Consider the following 20,667-nt stretch of genomic DNA (forward strand, 5'->3'; position numbering starts at 1 on the left):
ATGGGGTTTATCCCAGGAATGCAAGGATTCTTCAATATACACAAATCAATCAATGTGATACACCATATTAACAAGTTGAAGGAGAAAAACCATATGATCATCTCAATAGATGCAGAAAAAGCTTTAACAAAATTCAACACCCACTTATGATAAAAATGTTCCAGAAAGTAGGCATAGAGGGAACTTACCTCAACATAATAAAGGCCATATATGACAAACTCAAAACCAACAGCATTCTCAATGGTGGCAAACTGAAACCATTTCCATTAAGATCAGGAACAAGACAAGGTTGCCCAATCACACTATTAGTATTCAATATAGTTTTGGAAGTTTTAGCCACAGCACTCAGAGAAGAAAAAGAAATAAAAGGAATCCAGATTGGAAAAGAAGAAGTAAAGCTGTCACTGTTTGCAGATGACATGATACTATACATAGAGAATCCTAAAGATGCTACCAGAAACCTACTAGAGCTAATCAATGAATTTGGTAAAGTAGCAGGATACACAACTAATGCACAGAAATCTCTTGCATTCCTATACACTAATGATGAAAAATCTGAAAGAGAAATTAAGGAAACACTCTCATTTACCATTGCAACAAAAAGAATAAAATACCTAGGAATAAACCTACCTAAGGAGACAAAAGACCTGTATGCAGAAAACTATAAGACACTGATGAAAGAAATTAAAGATGATACAAACAGATGGAGAGATATACCATGTTCTTGGATTGGTAGAATCAACATTGTGAAAATGACTATACTATCCAAAGCAATCTACAGATTCAATGTATATCCCTATCAAACTACCAATGACATTTTTCACAGAACTAGAACAAAAAATTTCACAATTTGTATGGAAACACAAAAGACTCCAAATAGCCAAAGCAGTCTTGAGAAAGAAAAACGGAGCCGGAGGAATCATGCTCCCTGACTTCAGACTATACTACAAAGTTACAGTAATCAAGACAGCATGGTACTGGCACAAAAACAGAAATATAGATCAATGGAACAGGATAGAAAGCCCAGAGATAAACCCACGCATGTATGGTCACCTTATTTTTGATAAAGGAGGCAAAAATATACAATCGAGAGAAGACAGCCTCTTCAATAAGTGGTGCTGGGAAAACTGGACAGCTACAGGTAAAAGAATGAAATTAGAACACTCCCTAACACCATACACAAAAATAAACTCAAAATGGATTAAAGACCTAAATGTAAGGCCAGACAGTATGAAACTCTTAGAGGAAAACATAGGCAGAACACTCCATGACATAAATCACAGCAAGATCCTTTTTGACCCACCTCTTAGAGAAATGGAAATAAAGACAAAAATAAACAAATGAGACCTAATGAAACTTAAAAGCTTTTGCACAGCAAAGGAAACCATAAACAAGGTGGAAAGACAACCCTCAGAAAGAATGGGAGAAAATATTTGCAAATGAAGCAACTGACAAAGGATTAATCTCCAAAATTTACAAGCAGCTCATGCAGCTCAATATCAAAAAAAGAAACAACCCAATCCAAAAATGGGCAGAAGACCTAAGTAGACAATTCTCCAAAGAAGATATACAGATAGCCAACAAACACATGAAAGAATGCTCAACATCACTAATCATTAGAGAAATGCAAATCAAAACTACAGTGAGGTATCACCTCACACCAGTCAGAATGGCCATCAGCAAAAAATCTACAAACAATAAATGCTGGAGAGAGTGTATAGAAAAGGCAACCCTCTTTCACTGTTGGTGGGAATGTAACTTGATACAGCCACTATGGAGAACAGTATGGGGGTTCCTTAAAAAACTAAAAATAGAACTACCATATGACCCAGCAATCCCACTATTGGGCATATACCCTGAGAAAACCATAATTCAAAAAGAGTCTTGTACCACAATGTTCATTGCAGCTCTATTACAATAGCCAGGACATGGAAGCAACCTAAATGTCCATTGACAGATGAATGGTTAAGGAAGATGTGGCACATATATACAATGGAATATTACTCAGCCCTAAAAAGTAATGAAATTGAGTTATTTGTAGTGAGGTGGATGGACCTAGAGTCTGTCATACAGAGTGAAGCAAGTCAGAAAGAGAAAAACAAATACCATATGCTAACACATATATGGAATCTAAAAAAATAATGGTTCTGAAGAACATAGGGGCAGGACAAGAATAAAGATGCAGACATAGAGAATGGACTTGTGGACACGGGGAGGGGGAAGAGTAAGCTGGGACAAAGTGAGAGAGTGGCATGGACTTATATATACTACCAAATGTAAAATAGATAGCTAGTGGGAAGCAGTCGCATAGCACAGGGAGATCAACTCGGCGCTCTGTGACTACCTATAGGGGTGGGATAGGGAGGGTGGGAGGGAGATGCAAGAGGGAGGTGATATGGGGATATATATCTATGTATAGCTGAGTCACTTTGTTATAAAGCAGAAACTGACACACCACTGTGGGGCAATTATACTCCAATAAAGATGTTAAAAAAAAAAAAAAAGAGTATAAACTGACTGGGTTTAAATCCTGGCCCAATCATGATTATCTCTGTGACTTTGGGTAAGTTACTTAATCTCTCTTAACCTCAGTTTCCTCATATGTAAAATGAAGCTGTTAGTACTAGTACTTGCTTCATAGGGCTCTTGTGAGTTTATTTATTTATTTATTTATTTATTTATTTATTTATTTATTTATTTAATGCCTATTATAAAACTAACACACTTGCTATAGAAAGTCAATCATAAGTTTGACTCTGAGCTTTTCAGTAATCAATTCTACAATAAAAGGGAAACATTGTGGTCAGTTACACAATTCCCAGTGTCTGTATATAGAAACTGTCCAATTGTTCATGAGCCCCACAATGATTCAGGAGGGTGAAGTCAGAGAGCAATATTTCCTGGGACTCCTTGTAAAGGTAACTGTGCTATGTAACAACCCATATCTTCAACAGCATGCTTACAACAAAAGAAATAGCAAGATTTGTAAAAACTGTTTATCTTGTCCCTCAGCTAGTCTGGGGTAACTAAAAAAAGCACATTTTCATTAAAAAAAATAGTTTACAGGGGGTGCTGAGTGGTATTAAAAGAAATAAATAGTAATAGTCCTCAAATGTTCAGAAATTCTTACTAAAGACAATATGATGCTGCGTTGCCCCAGTGCCTCTTGGTCTCCAGAGGGTTCTCTATGACCTTTCAGAAACAGCTCATAGACCTCCATTGGGCACAAGTGGTTTTGAAACAGTAAGAAGAGATGTTAAGTGGATTCAGGAAAGAAAATGTGATAGTTGGATGATGAACTAATGACTTGATTAAACTTCCAGTTTCTTTGCACCCAGCTATCTTTTTTTTTTTAATTTTTAATTTAATTTAATTTATTTTTTTATACACTAGGTTCTTATTAGTCATCAATTTTATACACATCAGTGTATACATGTCAATCCCAATCGCCCAGTTCATCACACCACTACCACCCCCACCCACCGCTGCTCTTCCCCCTTGGTGTCCATACGTTTGTTCTCTACATCTGTGTCTCAATTTCTGCCCTGCAAACTGGTTCATCTGTAGCATTTTTCTAGGTTCCACATATATGCGTTAATATACGATATTTGTTTTTCTCTTTCTGACTTATTTCACTCTGTATGACAGTCTCTAGATCCATCCACGTCTCAACAAATGACCCAATTTCGTTCCTTTTTATGGCTGAGTAATATTCCATTGTATATACGTACCACATCTTCTTTATCCATTCGTCTGTCGATGGGCATTTAGGTTGCTTCCATGACCTGGCTATTGTAAATAGTGCTGCAATGAACATTGGGGTGCATGTGTCTTTTTGAATTATGGTTTTCTCTGGGTATATGCCCAGTAGGGGGATTGCTGGGTCATATGGTAATTCTATTTTTAGGTTTTTAAGGAACCTCCATAATGTTCTCTATAGTGGCTGTATCAATTCACATTCCCACCAACAGTGCAAGAGGGTTCCCTTTTCTCCACACCCTCTCCAGCATTTGTTGTTTGTAGATTTTCTGATGACACCCATTCTAACTGGTGTGAGGTGGCACCTCATTGTAGTTTTGATTTGCATTTCTTTAATAATTAGTGATGTTGAGCAGCTTTTCATGTGCTTCTTGGTCATCTGTATGTCTTCTTTGGAGAAATGTCTATTTAGGTCTTCTGCCCATTTTTGGATTGGGTTGTTTGTTTTTTTAATATTGAGCTGCATGAGCTGTTTATAGATTTTAGAGATTAATCCTTTGTCCGTTGATTAATTTGCATATATTTTCTCCCATTCTGAAGGTTGTAGTTTCATCTTGTTTATGGTTTCCTTTGCTGTGCAAAAGCTTTTAAGTTTCATTAGGTCCCATTTGTTTATTTTTGTTTTTATTTCCATTACTTTAGGAGGTGGATCAAAAAAGATCTTGCTGTGTTTTATGTCAAAGAGTGTTCTTCCTATGTTTTCTTCTAAGAGTTTTGTAGTGTCCGGTCTTACATTTAGGTCTCTAATCCATTTTGAGTTTACTTTTGTGTATGGTGTAAGGGAGTGTTCTAATTTCATTCTTTTACATGTAGCTGTCCAGTTTTCCCAGCACCACTTATTGAAGAGACTGTCTTTTCTCCATTGTATATCCTTGCCTCCTTTGTCATAGATTAGTTGACCATAGGTGCGTGGGTTTATCTCTGGGCTTTCTATCTTGTTCCATTGATCTGTGTTTCTGTTTTTGTGCCAGTACCATATTGTCTTCATTACTGTAGCTTTGTAGTATAGTCTGAAGTCAGGGAGTCTGATTCCTCAACTCCGTTTTTTTCCCTCATGACTGCTTTGGCTATTCAGGGTCTTTTGTGTCTCCAAACAAATTTTAAGATTTTTTTGCTCTAGTTCTGTAAAAAATGCCATTGGTAATTTGATAGGGATTGCATTGAATCTGTAGATTGCTTTGGATAGTATAGTCATTTTCTCAATATTGATTTTTCCAATCCAAGAACATCGTACATCTCTCCATCTGTTGGTATCATCTTTAATTTCTTTCATCAGTGTCTTATAGTTTTTTGCATACAGGTCTTTTATCAAAGAACCAGCTTTTAGTTTTATTGATCTTTTCTCTTGTTTTCTTTGTTCCTATTTCATTTATTTCTGCTCTGATCTTTATGATTTCTTTCCTTCTGCTAACTTTGGGTTTTGTTTGTTCTTCTTTCTCTATTTCCTTTATGTGTAACTTTAGATTTTTTATTTGAGATTTTTCTTGTTTCTTGAGGTAGGCTTGTATAGCTATAAACTTCCCTCTTAGAATTGCTTTTGCTGTGTCCCATAGGTTTTGAATCATTGTGTTTTCATTGTCATTTGTCTCTAGGTATTTTTTGATTTCCTCTTTGATTTCTTCAGTGATCTCTTGGTTATTTAGTAACATATTGTTTAGCCTCCATGTGTTTGTGTTTTTTACGCTTTGTTCCCTGTAATTCATTTCTAATCTCATAGCGTTGTGGTCAGAAAAGATGCTTGATATGATTTCAATTTTCTTAAATTTTCTGAGGCTTGATTTGTGACCCAAGATGTGATCTATCCTGGAGAATGTTCCATACGCACTTGAGAAGAAAGTGTAATCTGCTGTTTTTGGATGGAGTGTTCTATAAATATCAATTAAATCTATCTGGTCTATTGTGTCATTTAAAGCTTCTGTTTCCTTATTTATTTTCTGTTTGGATGATCTGTCCATTGGTGTAAGTGAGGTGTTAAAGTCCCCCACTATTATTGTGTTACTGTCGATTTCCTCTTTTAGAGCTGTTAGCAGTTGCCTTATGTATTGAGGTGCTCCTATGTTGGGTGCATATATATTTATAATCATTATGTCTTCTTCTTGGATTGATCCCTGGATCATTATGTAGTGTCCTTCCTTGTCTCTTGTAACATTCTTTATTTTAAAGTCTATTTTATCTGATATGAGTATAGCTACTCCAGCTTTCTTTTGATTTCCATTTGCATGGAATATCTTTTTCCATCCCCTCACTTTCAGTCTGTATGTGTCCCTAGGTCTAAAGTGGGTCTGTTGTAGACAGCATATATATGGGTCTTGTTTTTGTATCCATTCAGCAAGCCTGTGTCTTTTGGTTGGAGCATTTAATCCATTCATGTTTAAGGTAATTATCCATATGTATATTCCTATGACAATTTTCTGAATTGTTTTGGGTTTGTTTTTGTAGGGTCTTTTCTTCCCTTGTATTTCCCACTTAGAGAAGTTCCTTTAGCATTTGTTGTAGAGCTGGTTTGGTGGTGCTGAATTCTCTTAGCCTTTGCTTCTCTGTAAAGCTTTTGATTTCTCCATCGAATCTGAATGAGATCCTGCTTGGTAGATTAATCTTGGTTGTACGTTCTTCCCTTTCATCACTTTAAGTATATCATGTCATTGCCTTCTGGCTTGTAGAGTTTCTGCTGAGAAATCAGCTGTTATCCTTATGGGAGTTCCCTTGTATGTTATTTGTCTTTTTTCCCTTTCTTTTTTCAATAATTTTTCTTTGCCTTTAATTTTTGCCAATTTGATTACGATGTGTCTCGGCATGTTTGTCCTTGGGTTTATCCTGTATGGGACTCTCTCACTTCCTGGACTTGGGTGACTATTTCCTTTCCCATGTTTGGGAAGTTTTCGACTATAATCTCTTCAAATATTTTCTCTGGTCCTTTCTCTCTCTCTTCTCCTTCTGGGACCCCTATAATGTGAATGTTGTTGCATTTAATGTTATCCCAGAGGTCTCTTAGGCTGTCTTCATTTCTTTTCATTCTTTTTTCTTTATTCTGTTCTGCAGCAGTGAATTCCACCATTCTGTCTTCCAGGTCACTTATGCATTCTTCTGCCTCAGTTATTCTGCATTGATTTCTTCTAGTGTAGTTTTCATTTCAGTTATTGTATTGTTCATCTCCGTTTGTTTGTTCTTTAATTCTTCTAGGTCTTCTTAAACATTTCTTGCATCTTCTCGATCATTGCCTCCACTCTTTTTCCAAGGTCCTGGATCATCTTCACTATCATTATTCTGAATTCTTTATCTGGAACGTTGGCTATCTCCACTTCATTTAGTTGTTTTTTGGCGTTTTTTTCTTGTTCCTTCATCTGGTACATAGCCCTCTGCGTCTTCATCTTGTTTATCTTTCTGTGAATGTGGTTTTTGTTCCACAGGCTGTAGGATTGTAGTTCTTCTTGCTTCTGCTCTCTGCCCTCTGGTGGATGATGCTATTTAAGAGGCTTGTGCAAGTTTCCTGATGGGAGGGACTGGTGGTGGGTAGAGCTGACTGTTGCTCTGGTGGGCAGAGCTCAGTAAAACTTTAATCCCCTTGACTGCTGATGGGTGGGGCTGGGTTTCCTCCCTGTTGGTTGTTTGGCCCGAGGCAACCCAATACTAGAGTGGAGTCTCTGTTACCCCCTTTCTTGTCAGAGTTCTGCAAACAAATCCCACTAGCCTTCAATGTCTGCTTCTCTAGGAATTCCTCCTTCCGTTGCCGGACCCCCAGGTTGGGAAGCCTGACGTGGCACTCAGAACCTTCACTCCAGTGGGTGGACTTCTGTGGTATAAGTGTTCTCCAGTCTGTGAGTCACCCACCCAGCAGTTATGGGATTTGATTTTACTGTGATTGCACCCCTCCTACCATGTCATTGTGGCTTCTCCTTTGTCTTTGGATGTGGGGTATCTTTTTTGGTGAGTTCCAGTGTCCTCCTGTCAATGACTGTTCAGCAGTTAGTTTTGATTCTGGTGTTCTTGCAAGAGCGAGTGAGAGCACGTCCTTCTACTCCGCCATCTTGGTTCAGGTCCTGTGAGTTTAAAATAGATTAATATATGAGGAATTTTTAGACCACAGACCATAACATAATGTCAACTATTTTAATCGTATATCTTGATTGAAGAAACTCACTGCTGTTTTCCCAGGTATGTAGTGTACCCTGGGGGAAGGTAGTATTATACAACAAGCCAGTCTCTGTGCTGGGAACGTGCTTCAGATTCATTAGCCCATTGTGTCTCCCCAGGAATCCTATGAGTGTGGGATTTTACAAATGAGGAAATTGACGACTAGAGAAGTTAGCCACATGACAAATGTTGCACAGCTACAGAGTATTAGAGCTGGAACTCAAATCCCAGCTTGGCTCCAGCACTTCCACTTTCTCTTTTATCACTCTACCCACTGACTATGGATGGAAGTGGAATAGCCCAGCAAGGGAGCATGTTTGCGTTCATGTGACTAGGGGCCAGCTAGGGAAAGGGGAGTTGCCATCTGACTGGTGTGGTTCCATTTCACAAAAGCATTATTTCCTGACAGGTTCTCTGCATGTTTATTATGGTTAATACTTGAAATATTCAAAGGACAAAGGAAACTGGCAGTTCAGGAGACTCCTGTAATGATTTGAAACTTGAAGACATTGGTCTGTATTTGTTTATTGTCTGCCTACTATGTGCCAGACACTGAGGCTTTGAAAGTAAATGGAGAAGTGATAGAATTGATTAAATAACAACACAATGAGTGCATATTCACAAACCATGGTAAGTTGCATGAAAAAAAGTTCTAGAGTGTTGAAAACGATAGACGGAGGGTCTGATCTGATCTAGCTGGGACGCAAGAGACAGCATGCGGAGGTCTAAAGGAAGATGAGAAGTTCACCAGATAAAGAAGAAGATAAATATTACAGAGAGAAAAGGCAGCATGTGCCAAGGCCCTGAGGATAAGGGAACATAGATTATTTGAGGGCGTGAAAGATTCCCACTGTGTCTAGAGGACAGAAATAGAGGGGAGAAGGGATTCAAGATGAGGCTGGAAAGCTAGGAAGAAACCAGAGTGTGCAGAACATTGGTGAGCATCCAGAATTAGTCTTTGCTCTAAGAGAATGGAAAGGGATTTAGTTCAAAAGAATTAGGATTTTTGATAGACTGTAAAAATTCAAGTCATCTGTTTAGGATACGATTTATACAACAGTACCCATCATATTGTGAAGAGATGGCAAAGTCTTCCGCTTGCCTGCCAACTCTGAAAGGTAATGAGTGGCCATGGGAATAATGTGTTGGGGACTCTGTGGGTATATCTGGATCCAGTGGGAATAAGTATTGTCCGTTGATGATGTATGCCTGGGGCAGGCCGGAGTTGGCTGCTCTAACAGTGGCTGCATAAAGTACAGTGGCTCAGACTGACCCAGGTTTGACTCACAGCTCTGCCACTTGCTGCCTGTCAGAATGTAGGCAGTTTACTTAATAACTCAGAATCTCTGCTTCCCAAGCTGTAGAATAAACAAAGCAGCACTCACCTGCAAGAGATTTTGTGAGGATTATAAGAATTAAAATGTTAAACAATCCCCCATGATGGACTCCATAATAATAAGCTCCCTTAGTATGCAAAGGAAATTGGGGAATATAATCATGGAATAATAAAAGTTGAAATTACCTTAGAGTGAGAAGGAAGGAAAAAAATAGAAAGGCCAATTTATTTCGTCTATTCACAACAGATTTTTGACCTGTTTTCTGTATACTGCGAAAACTCTTAGCACAGGGAACTGACAGCCAACACGTAGGCTATGTTGAATCAGGCTTCCAGGACACGGAGGAAGGTTTTGGAGAATACAAGCTGGCTTCAAGTATGAATGCTGTGCAATAGACTTTTACAGAAACAGCCAAGTGGGCAGTTTTGCGTTTTGCATTCATTTACCAGGTTTGATAACTGGGATGTAAACCAAAGTACCAAGATAGCCTTGATGTTAGACACTGAAGCAAATTTTGAGGCTGTCCACCCAGAAGGCCTGCAAACAGGAAGTAATCAGGAGCCTATTGGATAACTCAAACACACTGAGAGGGTAAGAGGTTTGGGATGCTGAAGATTAAGAGGGGATTTGTGAAGAGGATTTCTTCAGAGAGAGCTGTTAGTGAGCTGTCAGTGCCAGCCACCCCCAGCATTTCTGAATATGTAGAACCTGAAATAAGCGAGGAATAGGAAAGGAGCATAAAGTTTCTTTAACTTTTCACCTGTAAATACATAGGTGTTATAACCCATAGGGTTGAGAAAGCTAACAGGTCTGATGAGAGAGCCAGTTTTCTATGATCTTTGACAAGTATGGAGTAAGGTTCCAGAAGACTGGAAATAAGTAGTTTCTAATTATCCAAAAGTTGAATTTCAGAAATGATAAGCCTATGCCATTGATTTGGGCAAAACCCTAGAGGATATTTCTAAACATTGAGGCATGAAAATGGTCATCACTAGGAGCCAGCACTTGTCTGAGAGGATTACTGGAGTAGCCTGGTCAGGAACATGCTAAAAAGAATGTATTCTGATTTTAGAGGGAGATTTGACAATTAGGTTAATTGCAGAAATGTGGGTGCAGTGATAAGCCAGAGTCATATTTGATAACCACTTTATCCACACCCCTTCACAGCTTATTAGTCTAGGCGAGTATCCTTAAACTCATGACATAGGGCTGTGGTTCTCAGTCCTGGCCGATGGTTAGAATAAACAGGGGAAGTTTTAAAACACGTCAATACCCGGCCCTACCCTCAGAGACTCAGATTTCGTTTGTCTGGCATTGCCATCAGCTATTTGTATATTTCAACAACTCTCTAGCGTTCTAATGTACAAAGGTTTAGCACTACTTCCTTAGTGTTGTCTTCTTGGCCATAGGCTTTACAATATATTTTTAAAGAACATATTGAATGAAGACAGAGAAGCCACTTGGGTTATAGTTCAGAGTTTTAATTTGCTTATTTTAAACTTAATTCCATCACTTCCTATGTTTGAAGTGATGGAATTCAGTTTAAAATAAGCAAATAAAAACTCTCAACAAGCTAGAAAAATAAGCAGAGACCCTAACAAAATGAAACATTACAGAGATATCATGCAAATTAAATGAGTCAACACATGTAAAGAGCTTAGAGCAGAATCAGGCACATAATAAGTGTACTGCTCAGTACCGCTACCACATCCAACCCTCTTATCATATGAGGTCAATTCTATCTCCTTGCCAGAAAAACTGAGACCCAAAGAATGTGTGCCTTCCTACTCCAAGGTCATGAAGTAAGTGGCAAAGTAGGTGGGAGTTAAACCCAGTCCTGACCGACCCCAATGCCCAAGCTCTTATTTACTATCTTGGATATTAGCGTTAAATTTGATTTTAGGGCTGAAAGAGGTGTTAGAAATCACTTTATACATTTTAGAGACTCAGAGAGTTTAACTTGCCCAAGGGCACATAGACAGTGGTAAAGCCAGGACTTGGAAGTGAGTTTGATTAAAACACACACAGACACACACACACAGACACATGGAGAAAAAAATAAATAAATAAAGGAGAGAGGGGAAAAAGGAAAAGCAGGCAAGCAGGCAGGCAGGCAGACCATTCCTGTGTTGAGGGGCCTCTCTAGACCAAAAGAAATCTGGGAAGGTTCTGGCTTATCCCACAGAAATGGAAAGCATTAGTAGAGAGTTCTGTCTCTGATTAGGGAAACCCCCAAGGAAGCTTCTGAGAAATGCTCACAAAGAGGTCCTTCTGTGTTGTCACAGACAATACTAGATTCTTCTGAACTGAAAGATTCAATTAAAAAGGTGATCTCCCATGTCAAGGAGAATGTTAAGGGGTAGGAGTTGAAGTTTGTTTTCTTTGGCAAAGCAAAATCCAGGCCTGGAGATATGGAGAAGGATATTGCAGGTGTTTTATAGTAAAACACAAAACCTTTGACAAGGAGCTAGTTCAGAAGGACTCTGTAACGTGAGCTGTGGCTAGCTCTTGCCTTTACTTGTTAATGAAGAACTTTTAGGTCCCAGAGAGTACGCCCCTGTAGTAGGAGTCCCCAGGAGGGGTCCCACATGTACTCATGAATGAGATTTTTTGGCTACCATGTTGCTTCTACTCCATTTTTCTTCTTCTCTTCCAGCATTCCCTTTCCATGAGACTTTCATTCCATGTGATGGAGTTACCTCACTCACTAGTGAGCAAGGGGATTAAATGAGGTGACACATAGTAGGCACTCAACAAATCCAAGTTAGTTGTAATAACGGCATCAATAATGGAGAAAAACCACTCTGCTGGATCCTTCTGCCAATTTAAACTAGATGGCCGTAGAAATTAAGAGGGACCTGTAGAAGCTAGTTTGGAATATTGGAAGGGAAAGACCATCCTTTTCTATTGATGATGGTGATTCAGACTTTAAATACAGGAGGACAACCCCGTCAGGATGCAATGACAATTGCAGGCATGAGTCGCTATGTATAACAGGGTCTCTTAAACTGACTCTTGGTGGACACTTGACCTAGAAGCCAGATTCCTCCAGCCTGCACCTCTCAGCTCCAGCTACCTTGGAGAATGAGGTTAAAGACAGCAATGCTTTAGAGGGTGTGTGCTGAGGGTCAGGGCCTGAGCTAAGTGCTCTAGACACATATGTGACCTCACTTAGGCCTCACAGCAACCTATGAAGCCAGGACTCTTACTATCATTCCTGTTAGACAGAAGGGAAAATAAACAGTCTATGGAATTAAAGAACTTGCCCAAGGAAGGATCAGTTTTGTGATTCCAAGACATGTCCTTAACTCCTTTGGATGCCTGAGGAATCTCTGGCAGATATGCTGTACCCAGTCCTGCAGGAGGGCCTCCTCCTTCTCCCCTCATCTGCTCAGACCCTAAGACCATCCCCCCATCTTGGCCTCCTCCAGCTCTAGCCAAGGTGCTTTCCTCTGTGGGAATCTTTGTGAAGGACAAATTTAGCTTCTTGCCTCTGCATCTTTGCTTCTGAACCAGACGGAAGACTCATATGGCTCTGAGTATCGGGTCCCCAGGGAGAGTGTGTGCAAACACCAGCTGCCACTCCGGCTCCTTTTGCACACGCAGTGCTTGGAGGGGCCCAGACCCATTCTCTGAGGGGCTGAGCACACTGTCCCCCTTTTGAGTACAGAAGTGACACCTTGGGGTCATCTTGCCTTGCTTAAGATGCCTAATTCTCTGCAAGAAAAGGCGGGCTTTCCTCACCATTCCTAGCACAAACAGGCCTGATGCTGGGGAGAAAACTGCCGGCAAGAGGCAGTGCTGCCGGACAGTACTGGCTCTCCCATCCCAGCTGATTTTCCTAATTTCCTCTCTCTGGAATGCAGGCAGCATCCACCAAATTCCGTTCCTCCTGCTGGCAAGAAGGTCTCAGCAGAACCTGCATTTGCATTTTGGGGAAGAAACCTCGGTCATTTCCCGAGGTTTGAGACAGGATTTCCCTGCCAGGTTTCTATGCAGGCCTTTGAAAGGCTTATCTAATTGAGCTGTCCTGTGTGTGTCTCAAACTCTCAAATCCTGCATCAGCTGCACAAGAGGAGGCCTGCCACTTCCTTGAATCCTCATGGCCTTCCAGAAAATATTTGCCTTTATCTCATGTTATTTTAAAATTCTCATAGAGAATTGTCTAGAGTCTATATTAAGGATTTCGGAGGAAGATAACTTTGACCTTCCTCTGTAACACACACCAACTCCTTGTCATCTACGCGCAGTACAGCAAGCCAAACAATTCTGAGCTCAGAGAGACTAAGCTGAAATCACCCAAATTGCCATTGGTCATATTTCCTGGAAATATATTCTGAAAGGGAAACTTATACCCTCAAATTCTTGGTGAGTGCTCTCAGGAACATCTATAAGGGGATGAGGGAAAGGAGACTGGGCAGATGAGAAGTTGAATTACAATGAAACAGAGAATTCAGCTGATCCCATGGGAGAGCTCTGAAGTTGGGATGGCCCTTCAGAGATGTCCTAAATTAGCTTCTCTGTACTTTGAACCTCTGCATAGACCCACCCCCAGGGAGGGGTGTGCGGAAACTGGGATGAGATAGTTATCTTTGAGAGCAGTTCTTCAAGAGGAACTCAGCCATGGTCCATCAGCAACCAACAAGCACTCCCTGCTGCTGGGGGTACTGAATGTCTCTGTTCTGAAGGTAGTTTGGGGTGGCACTCCACAGGATCCACTACACAAGTTAACTCTCTCACAGTACAGGAAGCAGAGTCCTAGAGCAGGAAGTTGGATGGCCCAGGGTCACATGGTAAGGTGATGAAGAAAGAATAGCATTAAGCAGTCACCCACAGCAATAGAAATAAAAGCAAAAATAAACAAATAGGACCTAATCAAACTTACAAGCTTTTGCCCAACAAAGGAAACCATAAACAAAATGAAAAGACAACCTACAGAATGGGAGAAAATATTTGCAAACAATGTAACCAAAAAGAGCTTAATTTCCAAAGTATACAAACAGCTCACACAACTCAAAGCAAAAAAACAAACAACCCAATCAAAAAATGGGCAGAAGACCTAAGTAGACATTTCTCCAAAGAAGACATACAGATGGCCAAGAAGCACATGAAAAGATACTCAACGTTGCTAACTATTGGGGAAATGCAAATCAAAACTACAATGAGGTATCACCTCACACCAGTCAGAATGACCATCATCAAAATGTCTACAAATAATAAATGCCAGAGAAAACATGGAGAAAAGGGAACCTGCCTACACTGCTGGTGGGAATGTAAATTGGTACAACCACTATGGAGAATAGTATGGAGGTTCCATAAAAAACTAAAAATAGAGTTACCATATGATCCAGCAATCCCACTCCTGGACATATATCTGGAGAAAACTCTAATTTGAAAGGATGCACCCCAGCATGCACCCCAATGTTCATAGCAGAGCCATTTACAGTAGCCAAGACATGGAAGCAACCTAAATGTCCATCAGTAGATGAATGGATAAAGATGTGGTACATATATACAATGGAATATTACTCAGCCATAAAAAAGAAGGAAATAATGCCATTTGCAGCAACATGAATGGACCTAGAGATTATCATACTAAGTGAAGTAAGTCAGGCAAAGAAAGACAAATATCATTTGATATCACTTCTATGTGGAATCTAAGAAATAGTGCAAATGAACTTATTTACAAAACAGAAACAGACTCACACATAGAAAACAAACTTATGGTTACCAAAGGGGAAAGGGGGGTAGAGGGATACGTTAGGAATTTGGGATTAACAGATACACACTACTAAATATATAAAATAGATAACCAACAAGGACCTGCTGTACAGCACAGGGAGCTATATTCAATATCTTGTAATAAATTATAATGGAAAAGAGTATATATATGTATATATATATATATATAATCTGAATCACTTTGCTGTATACCATAAACTAACACAACATTGTAAAGTGCCAGATTTCTGAAGTATAGTGCCAACTATACTTCAATTAAAAAAAAAAAACTAAACTAAAAAAAAAAAAAAGAATAGCACTCAGGACTGTGAACTTCAAAGCAGTGCTTTCCCCCTCATACCAATAACTATATCATTTGCTAAGCATCTCCTATGTGCTCGCCAACATGTTAAGCATATTATATGGATTTGCATATTAACTAATCAGACCAAACCCCAAACAGTGGGTATTATGATCTTCATTTTCTAATGGAGGAAACTGAGGTCTCAAATGGATTTAGTAGCCTAGCCGAGTGCCTAGCACACATTACACATCTCCAAATCTTGTACTCATAACCCCACCTCTACCCCCTAAAATTCACCCAGCTGCTCCCCCCTAGTGCTGCACATCATGCTGTTACCCTGATGGTTAACAATGAAACGGAGGCACAGGTTATCCTTCCCTGCCCAGCAATCCCTCACCCCCACGAGAACCACTGTTTTGGTCGTCATTTGTGATTCTTTTCTGGCACTTTGCAATTCCCATGCTCACTTCATGAAATAATTTCTACTTTATCCAAAAAAGGAGGCCCAGGGATCACAACTCTGTGACTGAACATGGTTTCAGCCATTCAACAAATATTTATTGGGCGCTCAGTCTGGGCAACACCACGTGAAATGTTTTGCATTCCTTCTCTCGGACTGTGCTATGAGGTCAGTACTAATTCATAAATGAGGAAAGCAGAGGCGTAGAAAGTTCAATCATTTACCCAAGCTCACACAGCCTGGATTTAAATGCAGACCTGCTTCGACAGAACTGTCTTCACTTACCATCTGTTATTAAGGAAATATTTATTAAATGCCTGTGCCCTGTGCAGACATGTGCTGGGGACAGAGGTACACTCGGGACACATGCTCACATTCCTTGCTATCACTGATACTGCATTCTAGGGCAAGAGTCACAAAACAAATGCCTACAGGGGCTTTAAGTGAAGTGGTTGGGTAGGGAATATGGGGTAGTGGAGAGTAAATCCCTTGCTTCCGGGGACAGAGGCTGCTCAATTCCAGCCAAGGGTTGCCATGTGAGAATGTGGGCCCAGAGTGACCAGATTTCCCATTCTTCAGAGGAGCCAGAAATCTGCATTCTATGTAAAATACCTTGATATTTTAAAGTTGGGAACTGATCCAATAGTTCTGTAATCACTAATGTGGGCTAAAAGGTATATAGAGGCCAGATAGAACCCTCGAGTCCATAAATGCCATCTTTCACTGAGGCTGCGAGAGAGCTGGCCTTCCTGAATCCAGATCAATTTCACACCGAAAGATAAAGAGCACCCTACACTCTCCCCGAGTCTGGGGACTTTGCCCATGTTACAGGAAGCTTTGGATAGTGTCTCTTAAGGTTTCTTGGTAGAGGAATCCTACAGTCTCTGCAGATCACCTCTCTAATTCCTTGAAGCTCCATTTTTCCTGAGCCAAGGCTATTAGCTGACCCACTTCTGTCAGGAAATAGCTTGATTGTGGGCATTTGCAAACAGTAAGACAAGGCTACGTGACCACTGCTCAGAGCCTCCTTCCCCCTTCTCGCTCCTGCTGCCACCAGATGGTTCTGAGATAATGCCACATCTTTCCGGCAAGAAATAACATTCCTGAGCCATTCTGCTGATCCCCTGTGATCGTCCTGGGAATGCAATTTCTCAGCTTCTCCCCTCTTGTCATCGCTTCCCCTGTCTTATCTTCAGAGGGCTGGGGGACCTGAGCTGGTCACTTTCCAAGGAGAGTCAATCATCCCATGCGGGGCGCTCAGGGGCTCACGTAGATTGTATAAACGTGCAGTCTTGGAGTTCTGGCTCGCCCACGGATGCTTGCAATGTGTTTGTGACCACCCTATCATTCCCAAAATTATTTATGATACCAATCTCACTCATTCTATCTTAAGATTCATGTTCTTTAATCAAACAAGTGCAGTTTTTGCCTCTCACAATTCCCCTGGGAGACAAAAAACAAGATGATATTAGTTCATAAACCTGGCATCCAGACAAGCTTTGATCTCTGACCCCAGCCCTTCCCTTGGTCCTCAACATGACTCCAGCCAGTTGCACAACATCTCTTTCTAGCTCTGCTGATGACAGAGAGGCAAGGAGTGGAGATCGAATCAATAGTTACTGCCTGCTCCTGGATATGAGGGAGAATTAGACCTTGGAGATGAGATCATTGTTAGCTGGAGGAAAAAGCTGGCAAGAAAAGATGGCACTATTATTCTGGATCATTCATCTTTTTAAGTGTGAAACTGATGGCTAACATGCAAAGATCTGAGGGTTTCAAACCCAGAGAATATGGAAGATACTTTGAATACATTGCTTGACATAGGCGAATCCGGGCACTTGACGCTTTCAAATTTGAGGTTTCAGTTATTTTCATGCTACCCTCCAAAGGCCATGCTGTGCCACCATTTAAAATTTTTGTTGAGGCACAAATGTGGATCACACTATGAAAAACAAGTCATTGCAAATGAGTGAGCTTAGCTGACTGCCAGCATCAGATCCTCTATGGTGTTTTATCTCTACTTAACACATGATTTCACTAAATTCTCACAAACAGCCCTGCTGGGCGGATATTATTACCCTCCTTTTACAGATTAATGTATAGGAGATCATGGTCTATGGCAATAGTCGTGAAGATGAGGATTTGAGAAAGTCTCAAAAAGTATCTCATTTGGATGTCAAGAATCTACTGGACTAATTTTCCTCTTCTCTACTTGAAACAATCCAGCTAAAAGAAAAAACATAAGTGCAATAACTTGGAGAACTCTTGTAACTGGAAGTCAAGCATCAACTGAGGCCTTTGTAGGCTATAAAATCTCATTAGATATACCACAACCTTCCATTCTACCACCCACAAAGCTTCCTCACAGAGTCATCTGCCAGCCCTCTGCCCATTATGCTCATATGGCCAGCTTCCCCAAATACAAGCACTACCTCTACTCCTTTGGGAATATCCCCAGGCCAACCCTTTCAAAGGTTTCTATAAAAATCCAAACAAATGTTTTAGGGTTTTGTAGACTTTGCATAAGTTTTTTTATTTTTTGTTTTGTTTTGGGGAGTAGTAGTTAAAGAGGAGATACATGAAGAAGTGCTCATCATGCCACCATTTTACTCACCCTCCCTCCTTTCCTCCTTTTTTATACTCTCATTCTCCAAGCCCTCTGAGAGCTACAATTCATCCTCTCTTACACAATCCTGGTCCTTTTCTTTAAAGTGGCACCAGCCGACTCTCAGACCTCAAGAGGCTTAGATTGGCCTCAAGTGAGGCTATCAAAGTGTTTTCCTGTGAAAATGTTCTTGTATCTGCTGCTGAAAGAAAAAAAATCTCTCCCTTTGGTGATTTAACAATGAGAACTGTCCTAAAATGGAACAGGCTGCCCGAGGAAATAGGGAGATTGCTTTCTCTAAGTCAAACACATGGAAAAGCATTTAGGGAGACATTGGAGAAGGATTTAGATGGACGGTTATGCCAAGCTATCTTTAAGATCCTTCCAACCCAGAGATCCTTTACTGCAAAAGCTCTGAGCACTCCCAGACTTTGACAGCAGACAGACCAGGACTAGAGTCCATGCTGCATCTCTCACTGGCTGCAGGGGTGTGGGCACGTTATTTTATCCCCTCCACGACTCATTTCCCACATCTGTAAAATGAGGTGATAGTTAATAAATGACAAAATGTTTCTCAGCTCTTTAGCACAATGCCTGCTACACAGTAGTAGCCTGATGAAAGAGGGCTGCTAGTATTATCTGTATTTCATTGTCACTGCTTTTTTTGTCAGTTGTACAAGTCAAGGAGGCAGTAGAATTTAATGAAAACTCAATTAGGAGTCGTAAGAAATAAACTCTAGTACCACTTTTGCTACATATTACCTGAGTGGTGTTAAACAGGCCATTTGACTGATCCGGGCCTCCGTTTCTTCACTTGAAACTGTGGGGTGATGATCTTGATCCTGCTTGACCACCTTGCACAGTTGTTATGAGAGTGACGTGAGAAAATTAAGGTAACCGTGCTTTGAGAATTTTAATTACCTTAAGTATTGGTCAGAATGACAGAGTTTGCCACATCTGCCTTAGATGTCCCTCCCACAGTTTCTGAGTCCTCTTTTCCCTGGTGCTTTTGGGATGTTCCCAGCTTGTCTGGGACCCACCTAGGCACACCAGCTTGTTCATGGTCCTCAAGAAATAACCCCAAATCTACCCTCAATCCCTCCTCCCTCCCTTGAAAAGCTTGCTGTTCAGTGGTCCCTACCCTGCTGGTTCAAGAACTTATTAATGACTTTGTAAGCTACCATTCTCTGAGAACATAATTGTATTTTCAATTGGAGTCTTCTAGAGACATGATCCCATAAACCAACAGGAAGATAAGGACGGTGGAATTATTTTAAAGAAGATAGATCTACTGGCATCCATGCAAAAAACAGCCTATTTCATCTAGAGGTAGGCCAATTCCACTCTGTTTTTTGTCTTATTGGCGCTTCTATCCAAAGCCCCCGTTGATCAGCCTTGAGATCCATGGACAGTCATATCCTTGGAAGAGCTTTCATTGTATACCAACCTACCTCTTCTTTACAGACAGAGGCAGAGTCAGGGATCAGATGACCTTGAGACTTCCCTTCCAATTCTTGGAATTGAATATCAGAATGATTACAAGCAAAGCGACTACAACCCTTTCTCATTTCTTCAACAGCAAACATTTACTAAACTCCTACAGTAAACCAGGCACTGTGCCAGAATCTAAGCACACGAAGCTGAAAAAATGCAAACATAGCCCTAACCAGGGTACCAACCTCTTTCCATGAAGCTAAGTAAAATTACCACTAAGTTCTAATATTTGAAAGAAAAAAAACCAAAAATTTTTTACACGCAGCTTCTCATTTGTTGTTCAAATAACTCTGTGATCTAATAACTGATCTGTCCATTTAACGTAAGGGGGCATCTGAGGCTCCGAGGGCTTGAGGGATTTGCCTAATGTCAAAGAACCATTAAGCAGTGGAGCTGGAATTTGAGAGGGCAGGTACATTAAGAGAAGGGTGAGCCACTCATCCTTAGTCTCTGCCATTTGTCTTTGGGATTCTGGGCTTGTTTAAATCATTAGTGTGAACCAAACAGAAGTACATATTATATGATCAACTCACCCTAGTCCGTCTCATAGATCAGATGCCCTCTGTTCTTAGCCCCTTGCTCTCTCTGCAATGTAAGCTAGGATAACGCAAATGCAAAGACAAGGGTGGATTTGCACGCTCAAAAAAGGCAACACAGACCTTTAGGAATGTGTCAACTGCTTGAGTCGTTATCGTCCTCTTCATCAGAAGAGCCCTGATTTCACAGTTCATTTCAGAACTAAAATGGGAGAGTAATGCATAAAATCAGAAGTCTACTATTGACTTGAACGGTCTTGAAGCTCCTGGGCGTCTTAGCTAGAGACAATAACTTGGTCAGAGGGGTTTTAGCTCCTCAT

Source organism: Balaenoptera musculus, chromosome 1, assembly GCF_009873245.2.
Source record: "Balaenoptera musculus isolate JJ_BM4_2016_0621 chromosome 1, mBalMus1.pri.v3, whole genome shotgun sequence".
Classification (NCBI taxonomy): domain Eukaryota; kingdom Metazoa; phylum Chordata; class Mammalia; order Artiodactyla; family Balaenopteridae; genus Balaenoptera; species Balaenoptera musculus.